The sequence below is a fragment of the Pyrgilauda ruficollis genome, unplaced genomic scaffold (genome assembly GCF_017590135.1).
Source record: "Pyrgilauda ruficollis isolate IOZ18807 unplaced genomic scaffold, ASM1759013v1 scaffold1, whole genome shotgun sequence".
Lineage (NCBI taxonomy): Eukaryota > Metazoa > Chordata > Aves > Passeriformes > Passeridae > Pyrgilauda > Pyrgilauda ruficollis.
The window spans coordinates 11,426,016-11,438,531 of record NW_024508100.1 but is presented as its reverse complement, the minus strand read 5'-3'; positions in this window follow the sequence as shown (position 1 = coordinate 11,438,531).

Below are 12,516 nucleotides of genomic sequence, written 5' to 3'. Positions count from 1 at the left end.
GCCTCTAAGGCATCAGTTTTAAACCTCCTGATGAAAACACAGATGTGCCTTCGAGCACCAATAGCAGGATTTGCTGTGATCCTTGTTTGAACTTTATGGTTAACCACTCACTTAACACCTGATTAAATGAACACACCACTGACTATGAGCTCTAAACCTTCCCTGTGTAACTAATGAAACAATTATCAATGTCAGTACCACAGGCAGATTATCCTTTCCCTAAAATGGTATATGTGGGGAAAAAAAAGGGTTGAAAAACATAAGAATGGTGAGGAGAGAGAAAAATAAGTTGGTTTTACAATTGTTTTCACTCAAAGACCAATCTTGGACCTGGGAGATGTTAGAAAATATTCATTGTGTGAGAATTCACATATTTGTGTTTGCTTTGGGTTGTTTTCATCTGCTTAAAAATAAATTGAATTTTCTCAGAGTAGATAACAGGATATTGTGAAAGACTTAGGAGGCTTTTCCACAGACTGCAGCCTCCTTATAAAAGGGGAAAGGGAGGTAAGAGGGTTTGAAGGTTGTAAAACACCAGTTGGTGAAAGATTGCCTGTGCTTCAGGCCCTTTGATATGTAATGCAGGGATCAGGCCCCACCACGTTTGCCCCTGCCAAAATGAACTTTGCAGTGTATGTGTCTCAGTTAGTGTTTTGGAATCCTCCAGCCAGAGACATAATGGAATAAATCTACTCTCTGCACTTCAGCCATGGGTTGTTGTCATCTTGGTGTTACTTGCATGTATTTCGTTCACACAGTATAAGAATACATTATAGTATAAGATATTCAAAGGGTTTTTTCAACAGAAATATCTCAGTGTGTTGGGGTTTTTTACTTGTTAATAGTAATTATCATCATCATCATCATCATCATCACCACCATCATCATCATCATTTCTATGCTATTGCTATCAAACAAATTCAAATAAATTCTCTTTACAGATGTGGGTCACTCTGGACGTTTTAGGTAATTATTTAAGCAATTCTGCTTTTCTGTCTATACAGAAAAGAGTCAAGTCCAAAGTCTGTCCATGTCATATCCAAAGCTGTCCATGTTCTAATTCCAGTATTCATCCACTTTAGAGAACTGCAAAAGGTGTTTGGGCTCAGGTAGGAGTGAGTGAAGAGGTTACTTCCTTTTGGAACATGCATCACATGCATCACACGCATCACATTTATTTTCCTCTCCAGACACTTGGAACAATATCAAGTTTGTGGGGGTTTTTTACATTGGGGTGGGATGTTGTGTTTTGTTTGGGTTTCAGGATTTTTGCATAATAAATATTGTTTAATTTTTGTAATAGTTGGAGGGTATCTGTCAGTTTGTAGCATGATCCTGGAAAGAATTCTTCTACCGTCTTGCAAAATTGAAAATAAATCTCTGCTAAATTTATGAAGCTCTCCAAGGTGCTGGCATTGATTATTCAAGTAAATTTAGAAAGTCCTGAACTAAAAAACTTTAAATGTACCTTCAAGAGGTGCAGTCCTTGCTCCTAAATATTATTTGATGACTGTGGCAAAAATATTTCTCATGTTGCTCCCATGAGACTCCAGGAAAATTTAAAAATCCAAAATCCAGCATTAAAAAACAAGGCACATAAAAACTCATTATAGCATTCTAATCCATGAAGATGTGAGAGGCTGGAAAGATTGATGTCTTGAGATATTTTGGGATCTGTGTTGGGAGAGGAAGTGGTGAAGTGAGGCCCAGCCCTTCACTCTGCTTCCCTAGAGGCCGTATACCAGCCTGGCATTGGCTGCCAATCCCAAGAACACAGGAGCCCTAGCCCAGACCCAGAGTGGCCAAATGACCAGAATCCCACCTGGGGGAATGGCCCAGGGAGTCCAAGGGGTATTTAAGGCCAAACATGAGGTGAGCGCATGTCTTGAACCTTCCTCCTCTTGGAGTTTCTATCGGCTGAACACTGCTGGAACCCATTAATTGGGATCTATATGTGTCTTTTTCTAAAACTTTGCTGTTTTTCTATCTTTCTTCCTCCTCTAATTCCTTTTTCCTCTGATTTTTTTTTAAAATTTACAATCTAGTGGACTTAGAGTTTGCTAAGTTGAATGGGCTAAGTTAATGCTCTGGGAAGCGTTTTATGTTGATTGACTGTTGCACGAAATCTTTTGCCAAAGTTCTCTGATTCTCTAAAGTTTTCTAAAGTTTCCAGTAAAGTCTATTTTTCGTTATTTTGACCTCTAGAGAATATCTTTTCAGTATTTCTCTAGTGTGTCTAACTTAGAATACATGAACAACTGTAAGCCGTTTCAAATCCTCATTGAGCAAGTTTTTTGGGGCCTTACAGCAGATAAAAACTACTACTTGATGATGGCAAGATGAGTAATAAGGGTGAGCAAAACTGAGAACCATAAAAGTCATTAGTAAGTATATTTAATGTTGGTAATCAGGAGTATGTTTTGCTGGGATCCTTCATAAGAATTGATATGTTTCTTAATTTTGATTGACATAGATAAGAAAAATCTTCTACTATCTTCTTTTTAATGACAATTTTTCGCTTATAAATCACTTATTAGAGATTTCCAGGAACATGGAAAACATTTTTTAATACTGGTGACTCTAGGGAATATCAAGAAATAGAGGCTTATACGTTTTGCTTTCTGATTCTTCATTGATTGCCTGCTTGATAGTAAAGATTTTGCAATCTCTAGTACAAAAAATCTGCAGTATTAATAACCTAACACTATTTTGTGTCTTAGTCAGTCCTTATGGAGGTAAACTTCAAGCAAATTTTCTCCTCCCCACCTAAGCCTTTGTTTTATAATACACCAGTAAAGTAACAAGGAATTTGACCAAAACACTGACTCAGTTGGGATCTTTATGTATGGAAACTCTTATACAAATAATTTTGTAAAATATGAATATAAAGGACTTGCAGCTGAAACATCAATTATTAAACAGGAAGTAATTAAATTAAGGATTTACTGAGGCCTGAGTACCATGGGAGAAAAGTAAAACATCTAAATCTTCAATAAAATCATGAACTTTTCCATAATTTGCAACCTAATGTTTCCACACATTAAGACACACAGCTCTCTAGGTGACATTTAGAAAATCATACTTTATCTCTCTACAGCTGAAGTTTACTTTCATAAGACTTGAGGAAGTATGGCCCCTGGCTCCCAAAAAACCCTAGAAAACCTGAAGTTATACAAAAGCTCCGAAGATGATTGATGCCAGCATACCATTTCTGAGGTAACACTTTTTTTTGTGTGCATCTGTAGAACTCTCAGCAATCACAATATAGTGCGGTGCCATGCAATAAAATAGTTTTCCCACTGAATTCAATGCAACACCAATTTTGACTACAATTACAGCTTTTCTTGTATCTAACGCTGATCTGTTCCAGCATGCCTGGAGTTATCTCTTGCGAGACATGATTTTATTCTGAATACATTACACGCTGGAAGATGACATAAGAGCGCCTGCCCCCCTGAGGGCATTGCTGTGGAAAGTGTTATTGTTCTTATTGCTGTTCCCCACAGTGGCAGAGTCGCTCTCCTGAGAAACACCAGAGGTAGATACTCAAGAGATTCAAGCAGCCCAGTGCGCAACACCTGGAAAGAGCTGCTGTGGAGTATAGCTGCAGTAGTCAGAAGCATGTTGCCACTGCTATGACTAGCCCAGTCACTGTACACTTTAATGTCATGCTCCCATCAGTGCAAGGACTAAGGGATGCAGATATGGAAACCTTGTGTGTCTCATCATTCAAACTGCATTCTTCTGTCTTTCCAGACTACCAAGACACCCTGGCCAGAGACAGTGGAGACCTGTCTACCCAGAGACAGAAGTCAGCCAGTGCTGTTGAGTAGACTGGATCCCTGGATCCTTCTGGCTCTGTCATAACACCCTTCCCTGGGCTGTCTATGCCTTCCTCTAAAAGCTCTCTGAAACCACCTCCTCCTTCTCTCCTCTGTGCCACATTAAGGTGGTTGGGGGTACACTACCATCACCACTATATGAAGCCCATGCTAAGCTGTGTGCTACACAAAGCATGTGTGTGGTGTGCACAGGTCAGGTCACCGTCAGTGTCAGAGTCAGGTCAGGCATGCCAAATATTTGGTAAATGAGAATACTTCTTGATAATGTTGTCTGTGATACATTTCTCATGCACAAATCAGGCACTTGAAGCTAAAGTCCCTTCACTGGAGTAACTTTCAAAAGTGAACAAGCTAATAAAAATTTGTCTCCCTAATTAAAAGACTACATGCATTAGACAGCCACAGACAAAATACAGAACACATGAGGAACCACAAATTACTTATCCATGTTGTTGTGAATAATTTGTATCTACTGCACTATTTTCTGGACTTGTTTCTACCAAGTGTCTTTAGGAGCTACAAAAAGGCCAGACAAACTGAAAAGATGAAATGGGATTTTAGTATAAGGATGGAGCTGAATGCTCCATGTACAGTACAAGTACTTAAACATCAGCAGGTGACCAGTATTTTGAGCTGTATACTATTTATCTTTCTTTTAAATACTGCATAAGTTGAATTGGAATGACTCAACTGTGGCAAAGATTCTGTGATTACTATTTTAATGTTAATTATTAATTTTCTAATGTTTGATGTTTAATTTCTTACTTGAATATGATATATAGGAAAACTTTATTATATATATATAATTTATTGACCTGTCTGTCATTGAAATACATATATAATTTGTATAATGTTGACTGTTCACTTTTCCTTTGTTTCAGGGACTCAAAATAATTTTCTATACTTCTGTTCATTGTTTCAAGATATTTTACTGTATACTTTTGTAATTTTATGCAGGTTTTGTGCAGTGAAGTATGAATGCTGATTTATCTGCAAGAGACACATGGAGGGAGAAGTCTCATCAGGTACTTAGGGAAGAAAGCACACTTTTCACAAATGAACTGTTAATTTCTTTCCCATTTCAGCACCCATATACTCAGGGACATTGGAGCAGCTGCAGTGAGTATGATGGATGTTCCAAACTAGTTGCTATTGAACTCATGCAATTTTAAAAGGTTACAGAGTGAAGAAAATTAAAAACCTCTCTTTTGGCAGAAACATAGTTACCCTGGCATGGCAATCAAATCAACAAATAGCTTTATTCTCGTATCTCACAGAAAATCCTAAAAACGTTTCTAAAAGACTTTCTCATCACTTTTATAAACCTGTTTTCTCTTTAACTTTTTAAGTGTTTGGTTGTTTCTAATTGTGCTTTCATTAATCTTGTGTTCAAAATTTTATCTCAATGTATTTGTATTTGTATGTACCTTATTTATGTATCGTATGCATCCCTCAACTATCCAGGTAGCACAAGTATTCCCACACAGTCAAAAGATTAATTGTTTTTACCACTCTTTTTTCTCCATCAGTTCTGTACCTATGATTGTAGGAGAGATAATTCAATTAAGATTTTGCTTTTTTTTAGCTGTAGTTACCAGTAAATTCTTGGTTCTTTTCAGCACTAATCTTTATTTTCTCCAGATTGTCAATCATATTTTTGCGCACGTGTTTAAAGAAAACAATATTTTCAGCTAGGATCTTGTATCAATATTTTCTTCTCATTACCTTTTTTTTTTTATTATGAAGTCACAGAGCCATGAAGGTAATTATTTCCCTAATTCATGTTTAGGTCTGATTTGCTGATTATAAAATTATCAGAATACAGACCCCTCATGAATAAGATTCAGGCCCACAAATACCTTTATGAATTTTCAGCTGTGAAACAGAAATATCCTCTCTGTGGAAATTGTCCAGTTCATGTGGGATTCTAAGAACTTTCCACTGAGAATATAAGTTACCTAGTAAGTGGTGACGCAGAGGATCCAAGTTAGAGCCCTAAAGTTACAAAGAATTAATTTTTCTCTTACAGCCTAGTTACACCTTTGTTATTTTTCATCCTTAATGAGTTGAAGCTGTTTCAAGGCTCTTTGTTCGCATATTCACACTGGCAGAACTCCTAAAGAATCCTAGACCTCCCACCTTTGATATAGGTAACATTACTTAACACATCCTTTATTCTTCCCCTTTCTCACAGTAGAACTTTTCTCCTCTTGATCATTTTAGGTTTGTTTTTTTCTAAGACCATTAGAGTTAACTTTTCTTGAATAAGGGTGATGAGAACTTTCCAAAGTATTAAATGAAGATTTACTAATGTCCCTCTCATGGGTTTAGTTCTCATATTTACTGGAAATCTTCTTACAGATACATGAGAGGATTTAATTTTCTATGGATGAAAAAAAATATTTTGTTGTCATTATGCAGTCAGTAAATATATCATGATTTTTTAATTGAATGTAAATATCCAATATTTGTAATGAGTCTTGGATCAGTTCAATTCATAGCATGAGTATATTGTGGAAAAATATTGCAATGTTCTAAAGTTGGAGATGGTGACCTACCAACCTCAGTACTCTCCACATAGATTCTAAGACATGATATGGGCACAGCAGTAAGTGAAGAGATAGATACCAAAAAACCTGAAACTAGCTATTCTTATCACAAGAACTCTTGTGAGAGTCTAAATGAGACACAAATGCTAAGAGCATTGTCTCCCATACTGTATGCTTGCCAGCTTGGTTGCACTAAGTCAGGGAAATGTAGGGAATAAACATTCATCAGTGACCACTGCCATTTGGAATTAAACATTCATACCGTGCAAAAAAAGGGGACTGAGTCCCCTGAATGGACTTAGAAGATATTCAGTTTCCATGGCACCTCATCTCACCAGTACCCAAATTAATCCTTATGATTCAGTGGAAAATACTCAGCTCATACAAGTCCTTTCTTTCACATGTGGGTATCCAAAAGAGAAATTTGTTATTTAGTTCAAATGCTTTCAGGTATACAAGAGAATGGTTTAGTACATGATAAATTATCATGCTTAGACAAACTGTGATCATCAAATCAACATCAAATGCTTCTGATTTAGCTTTTTCCCTACAGATTTGCTAATCAAGGTTTCTGCAATAAATGCTCAAGAGGCTTTACAGGAAGCTGTATTTGCTTCTCTGCTCCCTGTCTTGTGCAGTTCTTTGGGGACTGAGAGGAAATAGGATAGCCTCACAAACAGTTTAATGCAGATGAGGAATTTACCGCTAATTTTTTGAGACTCAGAGATGAGTAGATTTTATTACTGAGGTCTTGTATTTGTTGAAAGGTTTTGCTAGTAGCTCATTTTACCAGTACAAAATTAGGTATGCTTAGACTTCAGAAATTAATTTAATATGAAACTTTGCAAAAGAAACAATGTCTTCCTATTTCCAACCTTTTTTGCAACTAGATCTCTACAAACCTGTATTGACTTTCTGAAATAGAGTTTGTACCTGAAAGAGCCCAATTTTCCCAAGGTCAGGTTGCTCTGCGAACTCGGATATGATTTATGCATGGTAACATAGATCAAAAGTGTGTCTGAAGAAGGACATAATTATATGAGACAAAATATGAAAAAATAATGAGGTCGTTTCCTATTCAGGTATCTATACACAGGTCTTAATCCTTTCCAGGGAAAGGAAGATCAAAAACTTGAGTGTCACAGGCTATTTCAGATCCAATATTGTGTCTTCTCCTCTTGATTCTGAAACAAGGCTTCAAAAATAAATAATTTAATTAATTAATTTTGGACTACACTGACCTTTTCTGTCTGAGAAATAATAGGATATATAGTAAGCCATATAGACAAAGTTAAATATAAAAATACAGTTATATGTCAGATGTAAATACAGACTGAAGAAGATATAGCATCTGGATGAGCACAATCTTGAATACAGTAATAACTGGTGAAATTTATGAAAATCACAATCCTGTGTAACTATATGAGAGCAAATAAGTACATATCAAAGGATTTTGTTTTCACAGCTGAAAAATATACACTTTTTCTTTCATGACACCAAGGCAATTCTTAAAATATTTTAAAGTACAGTATAACTTTAAGCATTAAGAACACACTAAACATTTAAAGAAGGAAAGTCAAAGTCAGACACAATTTATAGTAAGGCAAACATAACTTTCTAGTAAGAACAATTTGAATTATTCCCAAATCTGAATAAAAGAAGGTGAGATTAAGTTATCCCATAGTGGATTTGCATAACAGAATTTAAAAACCTGAAATATTCCCTACACCTGACTCAGTTACTAGCATACTGCTCGCTGTCTTCCCCCACCACACTGGGTTCTGTGGCTTTCCACAGATGAGAGATGGATGCTCACCCAGGGAAGCTGAGCAGAATTGCTATACTGGTACACTCCATACTTGGGAATCACCAGCATTTGAGTCCGCACATCTCTGGGACCTTCCCCCACTTCCCAGCTTTATTCTCCAGCCTCAATCTTCACCTTCTACTTCCTGTAATTTTTTTCCCTCCCTGCCCTTCCTCTCTTCTCCCTTCTTTCTCTCTCCCTCCTTTCCCCTTAATATTTTCCCCAAAACCACTTCTTCCTTTTGGGAATCTCCCTTCTGTGAAGCACCTCCCCTTTCCAGGACCTTACACTCCCAGTTTTCACAGTCTCGACCGTCCTGGTAAGGAAGCATAACACATGACTGACCATCTCTCTTAATTTTTTTTTTTTTTTTCCAATTCATAGGTTGAGAATGTGATGCTTTTGTTTAGTCCAGGTATCATAAAAATGTGCAGCCAACCCATACCAGCTGCAGCTGCACTCTTCCCAAGCACATACAGCCAATTGTCTTCTGCCTGGTAGTATTCACAATTTGAGCCACGTGTTTACCTGCTTTCCTGCTGAAGTTGAACTGCTATCCAAATTAGAAAAAAAGGGCTGGCAGGGACAATAATATTTTATGTTGCAAGCATCTGCATGAATACATGGTACACCTAAGATTTTGACAGTTAGAGAATAAATTCATCACATTAGATAGTATAAAATATATAGTCACAGAACATTAAATTCAACAAGATGGCTCATTTCCTTACTTCACCCTCGTGGAAAGAACTAAACCATATATTCTCTTGAACTTTATCCAGAGATGTTTTCATATCCTTTGTCCACAATTATGAGATTTCCCTCTACTTTTCCTGAAAGATTTTTGTAATCTAATATCTTGAAATACAGCTCTGGCACTGGTGATTTTTTTTTTTTTTTTCACATAAGTACAGTCAGGACTATTGAGAGTTGATGTCACAACAATAATCCACTTCTTCAGGCTTGGTTGGTTTTGGCTGGTAAAATGTATGATATTGAAAACATAAAGATCTTTTTTAAACAGATGCTCATTTTGCAGTCAAGCACAGCACAGATGATTGGAATTGTCCTTTACGGGCTAAAGAGTACAGCAATCAGTGAAAAAGTACAACAGTGATCTAGTACAGTGAAGAGACAAGAAACAATAGCGAAAATTTTGTGCATAAATCTTTCTTCAATGGACAGAAATCAAACACAAAAGGCTGACACAATAACTCTACCCCATCTGGTTGGTATTATTAATTTTAACTATCAGAAACCTCATAAAATATTAATCAATATAAACTAATCACTGCAAATATTTTCCAGTTAACTATTCTTCTCAAGACCTTGAAATTAATGGAATTTTTAATTTTATCTTTTACTGGTATTATTTAACATTTTAGCATCTAAAATTAGTTATCCAGAAGGAGACTCAGCATGCAATCTAAATCAAAAGGCTGACACAATAATTCTACCCCATCTGGTTGGTATTATTAATTTTAACTATCAGAAACCTCATAAAATATTAATCAATATAAACTAATCACTGCAAATATTTTCCAGTTAACTATTCTTCTCAAGACCTTGAAATTAATGGAATTTTTAATTTTATCTTTTACTGGTATTATTTAACATTTTAGCATCTAAAATTAGTTATCCAGAAGGAGACTCAGCATGCAATCTAAATGCTGCACAATAAAAAGTTAACTGTCTACGCACAGAAAAAAAAAAATGTAGCTGCAGAGAAATTAGTCTGAACTTTTTACCCAAATTTTCACCCACTGAAAATTCAAAGCAGCATCCACTTCCAGGAGTCTATATGTAGTAAAAGAGGAAATTATCTTTTTCACAATATACATATGGATAAAGAAGGAGAACTATCTTCCAGGCAGCATTTTCCTTCTAGAGATGTGGACCTGTAATTTGTACTTCTCCAAAGCATTTCTTACTGATTAGGCTATGAAAAGTAGCCTGAACCAAGACTGAGATGCTGCCCACCCCATGAAAAATGTACAACTATAAAAATAAAAAAACACACAAGGGGGGCTGGCTCTGCATACTCCTCTAAAACACAGCGCTCTTAAAGGGAGGGGGGTATCATGCTGTTAGTGCATGGCACTCTGCAGTGGTATGGAATAGGGCAAGGGATCATGGCTTTAAACTCAAAGAGGGTGGATTTAGATTAGATATTAGGAAGAAATTCTTCCCTGTGAGGCACTGGCACAAGTTGCACAGAGAAACTGGGGATGTCCCATCCCTGGAAGTGTTCAAGGCCAGGATGGATGGGGCTCTGAGCAACCTGGCCTAGTAAAAGGAGAGAGAAATTCTACCATAAAATCTATACAATTTCATTTCACCATTATTTTTGAAAAGCACTGCATACATTTATCTAATGATATTTACTTTTTTTTTTTTTCCCCACATATTGACCAATTTCTAAGGGAAAATAATTTGGAAATTATAAACTTGGCAAGAAAGGGGTTTTGGTAATTTTCTTTCAAACAGTGTGTCATGTTGTATAGATGAGACAACTTTTGACCCTTTATCTCAAATGTGTGCCATCTTTTAATTTCTTCTCCAATCACTTATGTCATCTGCCTGGAGTTGTAAACATCACTTGGGATGGAAAAAAAAAAAAAAAGGAAAATAAGGAAAAAATCTGAAATCAAAGCATCAAAATATCAAGATCATAATATCGATATTGAAAGATAAAGGAAATTTTACAAGAGATCAACATAATTTATTAGGAATAGAGATATCCAGGTGATATGCAGTAAACTAATTTAAGTAAAAATAAGATCCGATAAAAAAAAAAAAAAAAGAAATACTGAAAAAATCGAGTGGAAAAATGAATGAAAAATCCAAATATGTGTTCATTTAGTATAAGGGAATTAAAATGGATATAGTATGGAAAAGAGTTATAGCAACTTATTATGTATCTAAAACAATTTTAAAAAATAGTATTAGAAGGGATTTACGTGTTAAAAAAAATGGGTTCTACTTCTCCTAAAAATATTTTAGTTCTTAAATCCAGGAAATTCATTTTAGATTAATGTTCCCAGATCAATTTGAAGCCTTTTAAGGAGTAATCATAATAACTAAACAAAGTTGACAGCCTGCATCTTAAACCTTTCTGGAACTTCAAAATACCTTGCATGTTTGTAAAACAAGAACATTTGGCAAGGGCCGTTTTTAAAATCAAACATATCTATGCAATTTCTGTGCCACAGCAAATCACAGCTGATTATATCATATTACAGTATGTGTTGAGTAACTGTAACATTAATTAAATTCATTCATGGAACTTGTAGAACATATGGATTCTCCAGAAGGTGCAAACATTTTCTTTTTAGAAACTACTTATTTTTGAAGACAATTCAGAGCTTTTATAGAATATTCAGACACAAAAGGAGTTGTTGTTCATATAGAGTCTGGTCTAATGCACTTATTCCATGCTTACATTTCTCATTTCCTCTTAATCAATTGAATTAAGTATCATGTATTGTGCCTGCTACCCATGATGCCTGGCATTTATCAATTCCCTACACACATACAGTTTAAAACTTGATCTGGAAAACATGAGCAGAGATTCCCCACGGAGTTAGGAGTCCAGAACCCTCAGAAATGTAACAGTAAGTGACAAGTTAGATTGTTCACTTATAAACATGAGTGTAGGTTATTTTTAACTTCAAAAAATCATGAAATAGTGTTTACACCATGTAGAATTTTAATTCATCCTTTCAAGGAAGGGTCTTGACCTATAATTTGCCATTACTGGGCACATAATGGAAATATCAGATGATAAAGTTGAAGAGAAATCACTCAGATGGTAATAAAGAGTCTGTTGCTTCACTTTGCTATGAGAATTTTTGATGACAATATTTAGGATATGCTGAACAGTTATACTAGTCCATAGCATTATCACTGCTGTAAGGAATATAAAGATTATTTAACAGGTACTTGTTAAATAATTCTCAGAACCCTAAAGAGTGGAAGACAAGATAACCATGAGATCTTTGGAAATGGAAATATGGGTTAGCTTCCTAGAACAAGCTTTAGTTTGGTGTGATGAACAGAAGAGCAATAAGAAGGGTTTGGGGGCCAATTCTCATTTAATTTTGTGATCACTGCAAATATCAGGAGCCCAAATGTAATGCTGCATCTAATGATAATTGTTTTTATAAGCTTTCATATGATAAGTAGCTGAATAAAAATCCTCATTGTATAGAGAATAATGCAAAAAAAAAAAAAAAAAAAAAGGGGGGGGTTTATATTCTGAAAAAAAATTACATACAATTTATTACTTTCAAACATAGCATAAAGTAGGCAACAATTC